The following is a 13,282-nucleotide window of genomic DNA, read 5'->3' as shown; positions in this document are numbered from 1 at the left end:
CACTGTTCTTCCTACATGCCATGCCACATGATGTCTCTATACAAAGAACATGTAAAATACACAAAATTCATCGTGTTTAAAATGTATTAAAATTGAAGTAGTGTGAATATGTGTCTTTTGTCAGCTGCCTGATAGGCTCAAAAGAGTACCTGGAGCCTAAGTCTTTGTATTCTTTGTATTCCTGGTGCCTGCTCGGATGAGCTAAGGCTTAGATGAATTAATTATAAAGGTTAGCTTATCTAGTTACTTAAAAGAAACAACAGTAAGTACACTATATAGTTCTTACTACATAGTGGACACTATTCTAAGTGCTTTTTCTCACTAACTTGTTAAAAAACAAAAAGCTAGCTATGATGGTTCAGTCTGAGGCAGGAAAGTCATGAATTCAAGGCAACATAGAACCTAAGCTACCTAATGAGTTCTAGGACAGCCTGAGTCTAGAAGTGAAGGCCTAGCTCAAAAATCAAACAACAATAACAACAACAACAACAAACACACACACACACACACACACACACACACACACACACACACAGCATCTATCTTTATGGTGAACCATCTGTGAAACAATAAAACGGGGCCAAAATATTCACAGACTAGAGGGAAACAAAAACGTAAGCAGGTTTTCAAAACCAATAGAAAGGATTACCATGTACATATTTCATCTCCTAATGTATAAATGTCCCTCTTTTCCTAATTCTTATCTCCCATCAATAGTGATATGATCAAAATACAGAACCCCCTACTCATGCAGCTAGAGGCTGAGATGCAGAGCCACCTACTTCTCATGGTAGAAAGGAATATTCCTAGGGATGCTGCTACAAAGTTTGGAGGGTCATTGTTCTCCAGTCTTAGGTTTCACATTTCATTGGGAGGGTGAAGTGACACTGGTGGGTAATGTGAAGAGCTCAGAGTCCATAGCTCAGAGACCAAGCACCACATTCTCTGAGTGCCCCAATGTCATCACAACATACATCATCATCGTGAAGAGCATTCTTAACAGCAACCCATTAGGAGAACACAAATTCTGGGTTCAAAGAGTTATACTTACCACAAGGAGGGGCATTATAAGGACTCTACCATTATAGAAGAATTCCTATTCAGCCTAAGATGGTGAGAGGCCATACAGATGGGCTGGGTGCTCTTCACTGAAGACAGGAATGGATAGTTTCATCCACACTAAAACACAATATAGATGACTAGTTCTTTCTGTCACATACAGGCTTTCTAAATAAAGCTTTATCCAAAGGGCCAGAACTTATTATAAAACCACAGAGCTGACTTTATTTGCTACAAAACAGAATGTAGTTAAACACTGATCAGTGTTAGCCTCTAAGGACCTTCGTCCTAAGATAGAAAATTTGAAAGGAATCATATTATGAAACCAAATTTAATGAAAAGACTATGGTCAGTCAATAATGGCTGGACAACGAGAGGGAGTTTCCAATCTAGTCACCACTTTAGATGGAATATGTTAATGAAGATCCTTTTTTTTTAAATCACATTGGAGAAAGTCAACCCAAAGGCTTAGGTAAGGAAGATTAATCTGGTTCATTTTCAGAAATGCAAGCTTCTCTACAATTTTATGCTCTCATCTTTTAGGAGAAGGGCAAAAATTATTGAGGCATATTTTTTTACTTCAAATATTAAGGCTTTGGAATAAAGAAGTGAACCTAATAGCTACAAAGAAAGAGAGACATTTGTGGCATAGGATGCCATGTAGGGTGTTACACAGAATACCTGTAACTACTGCAACTCTGAGTTATGATAACAAAATGCACAAACAGCTGTTAAGGTCATCGGTTCAATGCCATTGAACTGCTCTTAACTACAATACAGATTCCCTCTAAGACCTACCTATTAGGCAAGACTAGTCCCACCCTTCTTTTCTCTAGACAGGATCTCACAGCCCAGCCTGAGGTAGAACACACTATTTAGCCTAGGCCAGTCTTAAACTCTCAATCTTCTTGCATGCTAAGATTCAGGCATGTACCATTACACCTGACCAGTGAGCTTTTTACTTTTTTGGTAAGACCTGGGGTTTGAACTCAGGGGCCTGGGTGCTGTCCCTGAGCTCTTCTGCTCAAAAGTGGTAGAGCACTAGCTCTACCTCAGATCTTAGGCTCCTGCGTAGCTAGGATTACACTCATGAGCCACTCATGTCCAGCTCAGTAAGCTTTTTATACAATGAAAAGTAAAAAATAAAAATAGCAAACCAAAATAGAATAAGCACAAAAAAGTTTAGAAGACAAGACACTATGTTGCGTATGATCTTTACAACTTGGGGAGGGGTGAAAAGTGAGGAGAGGTAAGCAAGAGATAATGAGGGAGGGGGTAACAGTGTTGAAAAAGAAATGAACTCATTACCTTACTTACATTAACTGTAACTGCCCTGTTTATCACCCTTACAATAATTAAAAAAAAATAAAAAACACAAAGTAAAATTAACCAAGCATAATATAATAAAAATTTTAAATAAAATCTTATGACTAAACTAAAATGTTATAATTACAGGCAATAGAACAAATTGAGGAAAGTAGCAAAATGAATACCGAGTGAAAGATAATAAGCCCAAAGATAAACATCTTCACACCAAGACAACTGTACTCCTCAACCTAAAGCCCAGGAATGCCCAGCTCACTGTCCAACACCTGCCCCTAAGCAAGTAAGCACAATGCTTATATCCATCTCTGTTCTTAGTTGTCCAGCCTAATGCCCACAGACTTTGCTTCAAGCAGATGTCATCACTCTAACTCCTAAACTCTAATCCTAGCTACTCAGGGTTGAGAACACAGGATCCTGATTCAAAGCCAGCCTGGGCAGGAAAGTCTGAGACTCTTATCTCCAATTAACCACCAATGAGCCAGAAATGATAGAGTGCTTCTGTCTCATGTCTGTAATGCTAGCTCCTTAGGAGGCTGAGATCTGAGGACTGATGTTCAAAGCCAGACCAAGCAGAAATGTGTATGAGACTCTTATCTCCATCTAAACACCAAAAAAGCCAGAAGTGGAGCTGTGGTTCTAGTGGTAGAGCACTAGCTTTGAGCAAAATAAGCTAAGGGTACTCAGGCCATGAGTTCAAGCCCTAGGACACACTCACACACACACACACTCTCTCTCTCTCTCACTCTCTCTCTCTCCAGAAAGCAGTATGGTGGTTCCTCAAAAGATTAAACCTAGAGCTTCCCTATGACCCAGCAATTCCACCCCTGAGCATTTATTCAATAGACCACTAACAAGACCACACTAAAACTACCAGAACAACCATATTCACTGCAGTATTGTTTAATATACAAAGATATGGAATCAACCCAGATGCCCCTCAGTAGACAAATGGATCAAGAAAATGTAGTATATATACACAACATAATTCTATACTTCCATCAGGAAAAATGATATAGCACCCTTCATAAGGCAATGGAAGGACTTGGAAAAAATTATATTAACAAGGTAAGCCAAGCCCAAAGAAACACAGGTTTCATGTTTTCCCTCATTTGTGGTAACTAGAATGTGCCTATAAATCTACAAGTAAACACACTGGATGGTAAAAGACAAAAAAAAAATTACACTTAGACATGATAAATTATACAGAACTCTAAATATTCACACATTAAGACGAAAGGAGGATATTCTCAGGAGAGGATCACAAAGGCTCAATAAGTATGTGCATATGATCATATAAAATGGTGTTTATTGAAATGAATTCTAAAAAATGGAAACAAGAAGTTTTTTGTTATTTTGATTTTACGTTTTTGTTTGTTTTTTCCTTTGCTGCTGTTTTTTATTTCTGTACCTTATGTCATGTATGTAATTTTATTTGTTTGGGGGAGGGTAAGGGAAAGCACAGAAATAATGAGACAAAGGGTGAACGAATTCAGAAGTAATACTCAGTAGCCAGTATGTTGAAAATGAACTATACAACTTGTGGGAGAGTGGAGTCAGGAGGGAAAACTAGGAGAAAGCAAGGAATAGGTGACACTGTTCAAAAAGAAATGTACACATTACCTGACCTATGTAACCATAATCTCTTTATACATCACCTTTATAATAACAAAAAAAATTTCACTCTACTTTTCTGTTTGAGAGATACCTTGTGAAAGAAAGTGAATTATATTTTATTAAGAACAAATGTATGATTTCAATGACAAACTATTACTCAAGTTCTATGAAAATCACTAATGAAACAAAATATTAAGACAACTTACTTAAACTCTCACTTTTAAAATTTAAAAATAAAGTTCTAATTTAGTACACTAGCTGTATTAAACTTTTAGGAAAAGAATACAAAAGAAAAATCAAGAAAGAGTAAGAAGCCTAACTTGCTTTCATTGACAATGTTCATTTCAAATTCAACACTTTGTGCCATTGAAGGTTACAAACAAAGGTGCACCAAGTGGCACTCATGGGACTGGAGCTAGAGCGGGAACGTGTCTGCCTGAAAAAGGACTCTAGTTTTGGTTTGACCTTTTGTGGTATCTATCAGGTCTCTGAAACCTTTCCTGGTGAATATTTTTCCTAATCTGTACCAGCACTGAGTATTTTATATTTTCCAATAATATCAGAACCCTTCAGGGTTTCACATTTTTTAAGGACTTTTTGTTAGTTTGTTTGTTTAGTGCAATACAGGCACATAAACAGGCCTGAGAGCAAAGGAACAGAATTGAAGACTTAGAAATGATCCAACCTAATCTTTGATAAGAGAGCCAAAATCATCAGATGGAAGAAAGACAGCCTCTTTGATAAATGGTGCTGGCAGTATTGACTATACATATGTAGAAAACTGAAATTAGATCCTTATATATTACCCTGCACCAAAATCAACTCCAAATGGATCAAAGACCTTGAGGTAAGAGCAAATACTCTGAAAATATTACAGGAAGGGATAGGGGATACACCAGGGCTGCTTGGTACAGGTTGAAACTTCCTAAATAAAAATCCAAAAACACAACAAATCAAGGAAAGGCTGAATAAATGGGATCACACTGCATGGCAAAGGACATAGCTAGCAAGATAAATAGAAAGCCCACAGATTGGGAGAAGATCTTTACTAGCTATACAACAGATAAAGGCCTCATATCTAAAATATACCCAGAGCCTAAAAAATTAAAGCCCCCAACAACAAATCCTCAAAGAAACAACCACCCCATTAACAAATAGGCTAAAGAATTAAAAAGAGAGTTCTCTAGAGAGGAAATAAGAATGGCTAATAGACACATGAAGAAACATCCAACATCTCTGGCCATAAAAGAAATGCAAATCAAAACTACGTTGAGATTCCACCCCACCCCAGTGAGAATGGCCATTATCAAGAAAACAAATAATAAGAGCTGCTGGCAGGGATGTAGTCAAAAGGTAACACTACTACACTGTTGGTGGGAATATAAATTGCTCAACCACTCTGGAAAGCAGTATAGAGGTTCCTCAGAAGACTTATCATAGTGCTCCCCCATGACCCAGCAAGCACACTTCTAGGCATTTATCCAAATGAGCACAAACAAGGCCACACTAAAGCTACCAGCACAACCATGTTCACTGCAGCATTATTTACCATATCTAAGATATGGAACCAAACCAGATGCCTTTCAGTAGATGAATGGATCAAGAAAATGTGGTATATATACACAATTCTATGCTGCCATCAGAAAGAATGACATCACTTCCTTCAGAAGGAGATGGAAAGACTTGGAAAAAAAATCATATTAAGTTAAGTAAGCCAGATCCAAAGAAACATAGGCTCCATCGTTTCTCTCATTTGTAATAGTATATATCTAGAATAGTCTTAGCAGAGGATAAAAATAGCTCAATAGCTATGTACATACAGCCATATAAAATGATGCTAATAGAAATTAAATCCAAGAAATGGGAATCAGGGTTTTTTATTTTCTGTTTTTTGTTTTTATGGATTATGTGAAGTAATTTCCTTTTTCATTCTGTTTCGGTTTCTTTTGGTTTATCCCCTGTTGTCACTGTTTTTGATTTTGGTACCCTGTGTCTTGTATATCTGATTGGAGAAGGGAAGGGAAATAACAAAATGATGAGTTGAAGGACAAAGGGTGAACCAATGCAACAGTAATACTCACAAGACACAATGTTGGAAATGAAGTTTACAACTTGGGGGTAGGGTAATCGGGAGGAAAGTGGGAGAAAATGAGGGAGGAGTTAACATTTCAACAAGAAATGTACTCATTACCTTACTTATGCAACTGTAACCCCTCTGTATATCACCTTTACAATTAAATTACATTAAAATTTTAAAAGTGGGCTGGCAATGTGGCTTAGTGGTACACTGCTTGCCTAGCATGCATGAACCCCTGGATATAAACACATAAACACAAAAAGCCAGAAGTAGTGCTGTAGCTCAAGTGGTAGAGTGCTAGCCTTTAGCAAAAGAAGCTCAGGGACAGTGACCAGGCCCTGAGTTCAAGCCCCAGGACTGGCAAAAAGTAATAATAATTATAATAAAATTAAAATTTTAAAGTGCAATACAAAGTTCTCCAGAAAGAAGCAACTTGATTTTTAACATCAATATAGTCTAAAGAAAAGATAAGTTTTATGGATTGAATTAAGATCTTCCAGAGGAACTCGGAAATTAAATCAGTCCAGTTAGCTAATGTTATCTGATCACTGAGGCTCAACATAGACATTTACCACTCTGCTTACTTGACCCTCTCTGGAACTATAATGTAATATCATAGGAAGCAGTGGCCACATCCATAATCTAACGACTTAGGCTGAAATCTCGAGGACTATAGTTTCAAGCCAGAAAAGTGTGTGAGATTCCATCTCCAACTGACCAGCAAAATGACAGACTAGAGGTATGGGTCAAGTGGTAGAGTGCCAGCCATGAGCAAGAATGTCAAAATATGTGTGTGTATGTATGTATGTTTGTCAAAAGCACAAACAAGTTTGAACGGACACAAAATTGGTGCCTTTTAGGTATCTTACTCTGTAATCCTAGCTACTCAGGAGGCTGGGATCTGACCATGGCAGTTCAATGCCACCCCAGTAAAGTCCATGAGATTCATCTCCAATTAACTAGCCAAAAGCCAGACATGGAGGTATGGGTCAAATGGTAGTGAGCAAAACAGCCAAGCAAGAGTATGAGGCCTTGAATTCAAGCCCAGTACCAAGATACACTTGCAGGCATGCATGTATGCACACGTGTGTGCACATACACACACAATGCCTTTCAACTGCTGCTTGCCTTTCAACTACTACTTACTACAGAATACTGTTCCAAGTGTCAAACTGTAAGGCACTCACTAAGTTTTATTTATGGAAAGCATTCTTAAAACTTGAAGAAGAGAAGAGGTAACTTCAGCAGTCACAACCCCACTATGGTGGATTCAAAATTATAATTATTTTCTTGCATCGACCTGCCATTGTAGTTAATATCACGGAGAAATGCTACCACCCACACGTCAATGGGGTGCTGTAGATAGGAAGAGAAATAGGCAGACCAAGTAGTCAAACTACAAAGAAGAGAGTACCATCAAAGCAAGAAAAGTCAAACTTCTGTGAATGACACTGTGAATGACCACACACAAAATTAGCATTATAATGAAAGTTTAAGGATGCTGTCCTTCTAGTAAAGAACAGTCTGATTTCCTTAATTCACACTATTTCTCTGCTTAGTGTTTTAAAGCTAAACCACAGACGTATAAAGGTGGCTGAAGTAAGAGATGACTCCTGCTTGGTTCAATGGCTTGGCACAAATATCACATGGTTTAAGGGACACTTTGTTTAAGCAGGCCACAACTAGCAAAAAGTTCTTTATGTTATCAGCAAATAAACTTTGCATGTGTACACAATTTTATATTTTTTCCAAAACATTCTCACATAATACTTTTAACCTTAAATCAGCTTATTATTTCTTCTGAGCTTTATTTCTCTACATCACAATCACATGTAATCTGGCAAAATAGGCTATACCTTAAAATTCCACTTAGGAGAGGTTTCAAAAGGATGTGTCTTCAGGAAAATTTCCCTCTAACATTCCATGACTACTCATGGCCTCCACCTTTCCCAAGTTTCATTTTGTGGGTACAGTGCGAGCTGAAAGCGAGTTCTCAATCACACCCTGCCGACATAGACAAAGTGGCAGAAGACCACTGCTTTGAAGCCCGCTGTAGTTTAAGGATGGACAGAAGTATATTCCTAGCAAGCCCAGTGTGGTCCCTTCCAGAGTTAAGCAGACTACATGAGTGAGCAGAACTTGCTTCCAAAGGTCAGTGGTGCTAGGCATTCTCTTCCTCAGGGATATGAACTAAACTACATGCTGCCAAAGATAACAGAGCCTGTACTCAAAGTAGCTGTTGACTCTCCCACCTTGCTTGTTCTCTTGATTTAAAATTAGTTGGAAAAGAAGGGCATAAAGGGACCTCTCAAGGACAACAAAAGGCCCTAAATGAGTTGTTCTAAAGAAAAGGACTGGGAAGTTAAATCATCCTTTCCTTTCTTGGTTATAGGAAAATCAAGCTTTGAGACAAGCAGGATGTGGGCACCTGGCCCATCCCTAACCTGAAGCTTCAATTTAATGAACCAGAGAGGCTAGGTTCACAGGCTCAGACACATGACACTCATGGGCACTTTCACTTCCTTTTTCTACTCAATACTGAAAGCACTTAAAAGTCCACTTTGTAACTACACATTTTAAAATATATCTCCTCTTCTACAGGCATCGTTGCCAAAACAGTCAATATTTATCCCTCCAATTGTCCGATAGCACAAATAACAAAGAACAAATAACACAAATAATAGAAGAGTAAGAAGAGAGAGAGAAAAAAGGAAAACTATGGGTTAATGTACTAAGTATGTTGCTGGTAGGAAAATACCTGAATATCTAGGGTTGTTGTTTTGTTTCTGTCGGTACTAGGGCTTGAGCTTGGGGCCTGAGCACTCTGAGCTTTTTGTTCAAGGCTAGCTCTCTACCACATTGAGCCACTGCTCCTCTTCTGGTTTTCTGATGGTTAACTGGAGATAAGAGTCTCACAGATTTTTCCTACCTGGTCTTCAAACCATGATCCTCAGATCTCACTCAGCCTCCTGAGTAGCTAGGATTACAATGAGCCACCAGCATCCAGCTTTTTTTTTTTTTTTTTGGTCAGTCATGGGGCTCCAACGCCGGCTCTTCAGCTCCAGGCTAGTGAGCCACGACGCCTCTTCCGATTTTCTGTGGGGGGGGGGGGGAGGAGATTGAGGAGGTACTTATTACCAAGCCTGGCTTAATGGTTTTTGTGTTTACCTCTAATTTCTATCAAGAAATTTTGCATATACTAGAGCATACTATAAAATATGTATTAATTTATCAAAATGTATCACTGTTAGGCTTTCGCACTAAATATAAATATTTCTTTCTTTTTTCTTTTTTTTTTTTGCCAGTCATGGTGCCTGAACTCTAGGCCTGGGCACTGTCCCTCAGCTCTTCAGCTCAAGGCTAGCACCCTACCACTTGAGCCACAGCACCACTTCCAGCTTCTTCTGCTTATGTGATGCTGAGGAATTGAACCCAGGGCCTCATGCATGCAAGGCAAGCACTCTACCACTGAGCCACCTTCCCAGCCCATATTTCTTAAGTAAATAACCCTTCATTGTAAAAACAAAATGAGAAAATAGTATCTGAAAATAAGTTCCTTAGAAAAAAAAAAACTTCTACATAAACTATTACTGTTAATGGCAATCACAGTGAAGCACGCCTCTCAGGTTTTTGCCACAAAATAAGAGTAGTGTATCCATTCCCCAATTGACAATAAAAATGATATCTTCACACAACTGAAATTTTTTTTTTGCTTTGTACTAAATTAAACACTAGGGATAGAGAACAGAATAAGGAACAAAATGTATTCCTAGAAACTGCATCTGCAGCAAATCATATTGCTTCATTTAACTTCAGTAGTCAATTCATAGTCTTTGGCCAAATACACCTCTCTCTGTGCATTCAAGGAATAGCTAAATGGACCATTAAATCCTTCAAGAGGCATTTGGTGGAAGCACTTCTTCCAAATTCTCTCATTCCACAGGGTGCATGCATGTACAACAGAAATGCCAAAAACAAGAATGCAAATCCTCATATTTCAGTTGCAAGGATCCTTGCATATGCAAAGAGACATCCTCTCTGCAGGCACTGTTGGCTGAGGCCTGTAATCCTAGCTACTCAGGAGACTGAGATCTGAGGATCACGGTTCAAAGCCAGCCCAGACAGGAAAGTCCGTGAGACTCTTATCTCCAGAAAACCAGATGTGGTGCTGTGGCTCAAGCAGTAGAGCACTTCCCTTAAGCTGAAGAGCATAAGGACAGTGTCCAAGCCCAGAGTTCAAGCCCCATGACTGACAAAAAGAAAAAAGAGAGGAGAAAAGGATAATAACAGTTTTATTACAAAAGAGGAATTAGGCCTGTTTTCTTCATTTTACTGGATTTTAAATGCTCTTTTCTGAGATGTTAATAATTTTTTATGTCCCACTACTGTTCTATATACCATATCCTGGGCAAATTCTTTTAAGTTCTCTTGCATAGGAAAGACAAATGAAACTATTTTCTGGTGGTTAGGGGAAAAAAATTCCTGTTCTGAGAATGGTCAAATTTTTAAGCTTTTGCCACTTTACAGAACCAGGTGGGCTGCAGGGAGAAAAAGAAACCAGGGGTCAAAGCATGGGAAGAAAGCCAGCCCCCTGACAACAGCCATTCTCTCTCCCTTATTACCTAAGGTATGTGAATGGTGCAGACCAGCTGACCCAGCTCCCTCCCTGCCAGTGACACAATGCAGAGAGCGAGACCACCAGCAGGTCACTTCTTCACCGCCTACTCAAAGGACAGCAAAGGACAGTGTGCTGTTTGTAGAACCGCAACACTGATGTGGCATACAGGGCTGCAGAGGAAAGATGCAAGCATTACAAGGGCTAAATTTTTATTTCTCTTCTGTTTATTCCCTCTGTTTCAGCCCTCTGTAGGAAAATTATTTTCTGTATAAACAAATTCATCAAGTTAACTTATTCAAGGATGGAAATAACTGGTATCACATAACATTTTGCAAAACAAAATTGCCACTGTTGTATTCTAGTGCTTAAAAGCAAACTGCTAAGGCAATTCAACCCCAGCACTAGCATAACCCAAACCCCCTATTACCTTCATCACTGCATATTCAATTTACATAATTATTCTGCTATGCCGTTCAGAATTTACATGTAGTAGTATGCGTTCTGGTTATTCTTCATTCAGCAATGCTATTTCCTTGTAGATGTAGCAGAACAAGGAGACTACAACTGAACTCATCCAATCAATAGAAACAGAACAAAGTGTTTCGATAAAATAATGGTTTGGTTGTTAATTAACTTAACATGTAAATTTAATTGTCATATGTTTGAACAACCAACCTTAAAAGAGCACTACCAACAGGAAAGACCTTTCACAACACAGTCACTGAGGTTAGCAGGGCCAACAGAGGTGGAACCCATAGCCTCAGTGCCTCCCACAAAACCCAACATGGCTTTCTAAGTTTCTAAGACATATAATATCAGCTCCCTTTCACTTGTTCATCTTCAAATTTATTGGAAGTATTTCAATCAAATATTTTCAGGCTCCATGTGATAAAGACTGTTGTCTACAAAACACTGACTGGGACTACTAGTCAAAGTAACAGAGGGAAGGGAAGAACTTAACTAGGCTCTCTTCCTGGAAGAAAATATATCCTCCCCTTCTTCCTATCAGAAGTGTGAGACTGTGCTGCAATGTATACAGCATTCTAATAGTTAACTCACAGTTCTCAACAGGAGGTAAGGATGCTCATGTAAGTTTTAAAACAGGGCCAGTCTGATATACAGAGTTTGAAAGAGTAAATATACTTGGAAATTTATGACAGTATCTCACAAAGAGTGTTTTTCATCAATTTCATTAGGTGAAAAATTCAAAAGATCACAATGAAAACTGAAGCCAGAAACATCTTAACACTAAAATGAATATTAATGATATATGTTCTGAATTCCAGAATACTTTTAAGAGAAAAACAAACATTATTTTTCAAACCTCACTTTAATTTCTTTTTCCTTGGAAGAAATAAGCACACACTTCTTCCTGCCAAAAGCATAATACTCAGATTTTGGTAATCACAATTTTTCAAACCACCTCATAATCATAAAATCAGACTGAAATTCTGTCTTCATTATTTAGCAATATATTCCTAACATTTAAAATAGTACCTGCAAATAATAAGCACCTAATAAAACATTTCCTCATAAAGAAGTTGGCTTTATATAATAAAATGCTCATAAGGAGAAAAAATGGACATCAGACAATAAAGCATAAAAGATGCAAAAAGTAAATATAAAGTTATCAGGAAGTTTAAATTACTGAAAATAATTCAGTTGTTTGGGCACCAGACAAGATATTCACAGGAAAGGTTAAAATGTGCTTGTGACTTTAAGTATCACAATCTCACAATACTGTGAAATTTATGTAACCACTTAACCTCAATAAAAAATCATTTAAAAAAATGATATTCACAGGAAAATGGCTGCCCTGTTGACATATCATAGAACAATGTATGGAGTTATTTAGATATTTCTAGCCAGGAAACTGCTAGAAAGCAACACATCCTTTCATTTTGTGGTAGTATCTTTCCCATCAGAGACATAATCTTCTCTACTGTATTTGTGTGCCTGTGTGTGTGTGCACATTGCAGCCTACAAGTCAACGTTTTACAGGACAGCAGTCTCAAAGTGTTCAAGGTTACTATAGAATGGAGCCTATGTGTACATGAATGTGTGTGCATGTGTTCACACATGCATGTGGTGGCGGAGGGTGGGGCATGTTTCCTAATAGAGTTTGTAAAGAGGCTTAGATTAACAAAGTCTGACCGTACTTCCATCTGGAAACTATATTTTCTAACATGAGCCATATTCTGAAAAATAGATTCAGATGTTTGGAACAGGTTCAGAACAGTTGTTAGAAATGTTCAGTACAAATGAAAAGAATTAGTCTTCAATGTCTTCTCCTCTCAGATTTTCTTACTGAATAAATATGCCTTCTGGGGGGTCAGAAAGTTGGTTGGGGACTATCCAGTGAAGTAGACTCTATTCTAGAACCTAGAATTCATACTGTTTTGAGAGCATATCTAATGGATGACTGCTATTTGATTTCTCTCGTGCTACCCAACAGGACTTCAACCTGCCCCTGGAAAGCTTAGCTTGCCAAGTAGAGAGAATTAATTCTCTTGTTTCAAAATCTGAGAAATAGGGTTCAAGTATCTTGCTTTCTTCTTCTACAATCTTTCCTTTCCACTTCTGCACAG

The 13,282-nt window shown here is 38.2% G+C and overlaps 1 protein-coding gene across 3 annotated transcripts in view; it reads right to left on the bottom strand.

Moving 5' to 3' along the window:
* The window catches only part of Chd7 (chromodomain helicase DNA binding protein 7), a 216,775-nt gene that overhangs the window by 90,147 nt on the left and 113,346 nt on the right, over window positions 1–13,282 (bottom strand). The gene's annotated exons all lie outside the window — the stretch shown is intronic.

The sequence above is a fragment of the Dipodomys ordii genome, unplaced genomic scaffold (genome assembly GCF_000151885.1).
Source record: "Dipodomys ordii isolate 6190 unplaced genomic scaffold, Dord_2.0 Scaffold9, whole genome shotgun sequence".
Lineage (NCBI taxonomy): Eukaryota > Metazoa > Chordata > Mammalia > Rodentia > Heteromyidae > Dipodomys > Dipodomys ordii.
The sequence above is the reverse complement of the archived record's forward strand: the minus strand, read 5'-3'. Positions and strand labels throughout refer to the sequence as shown.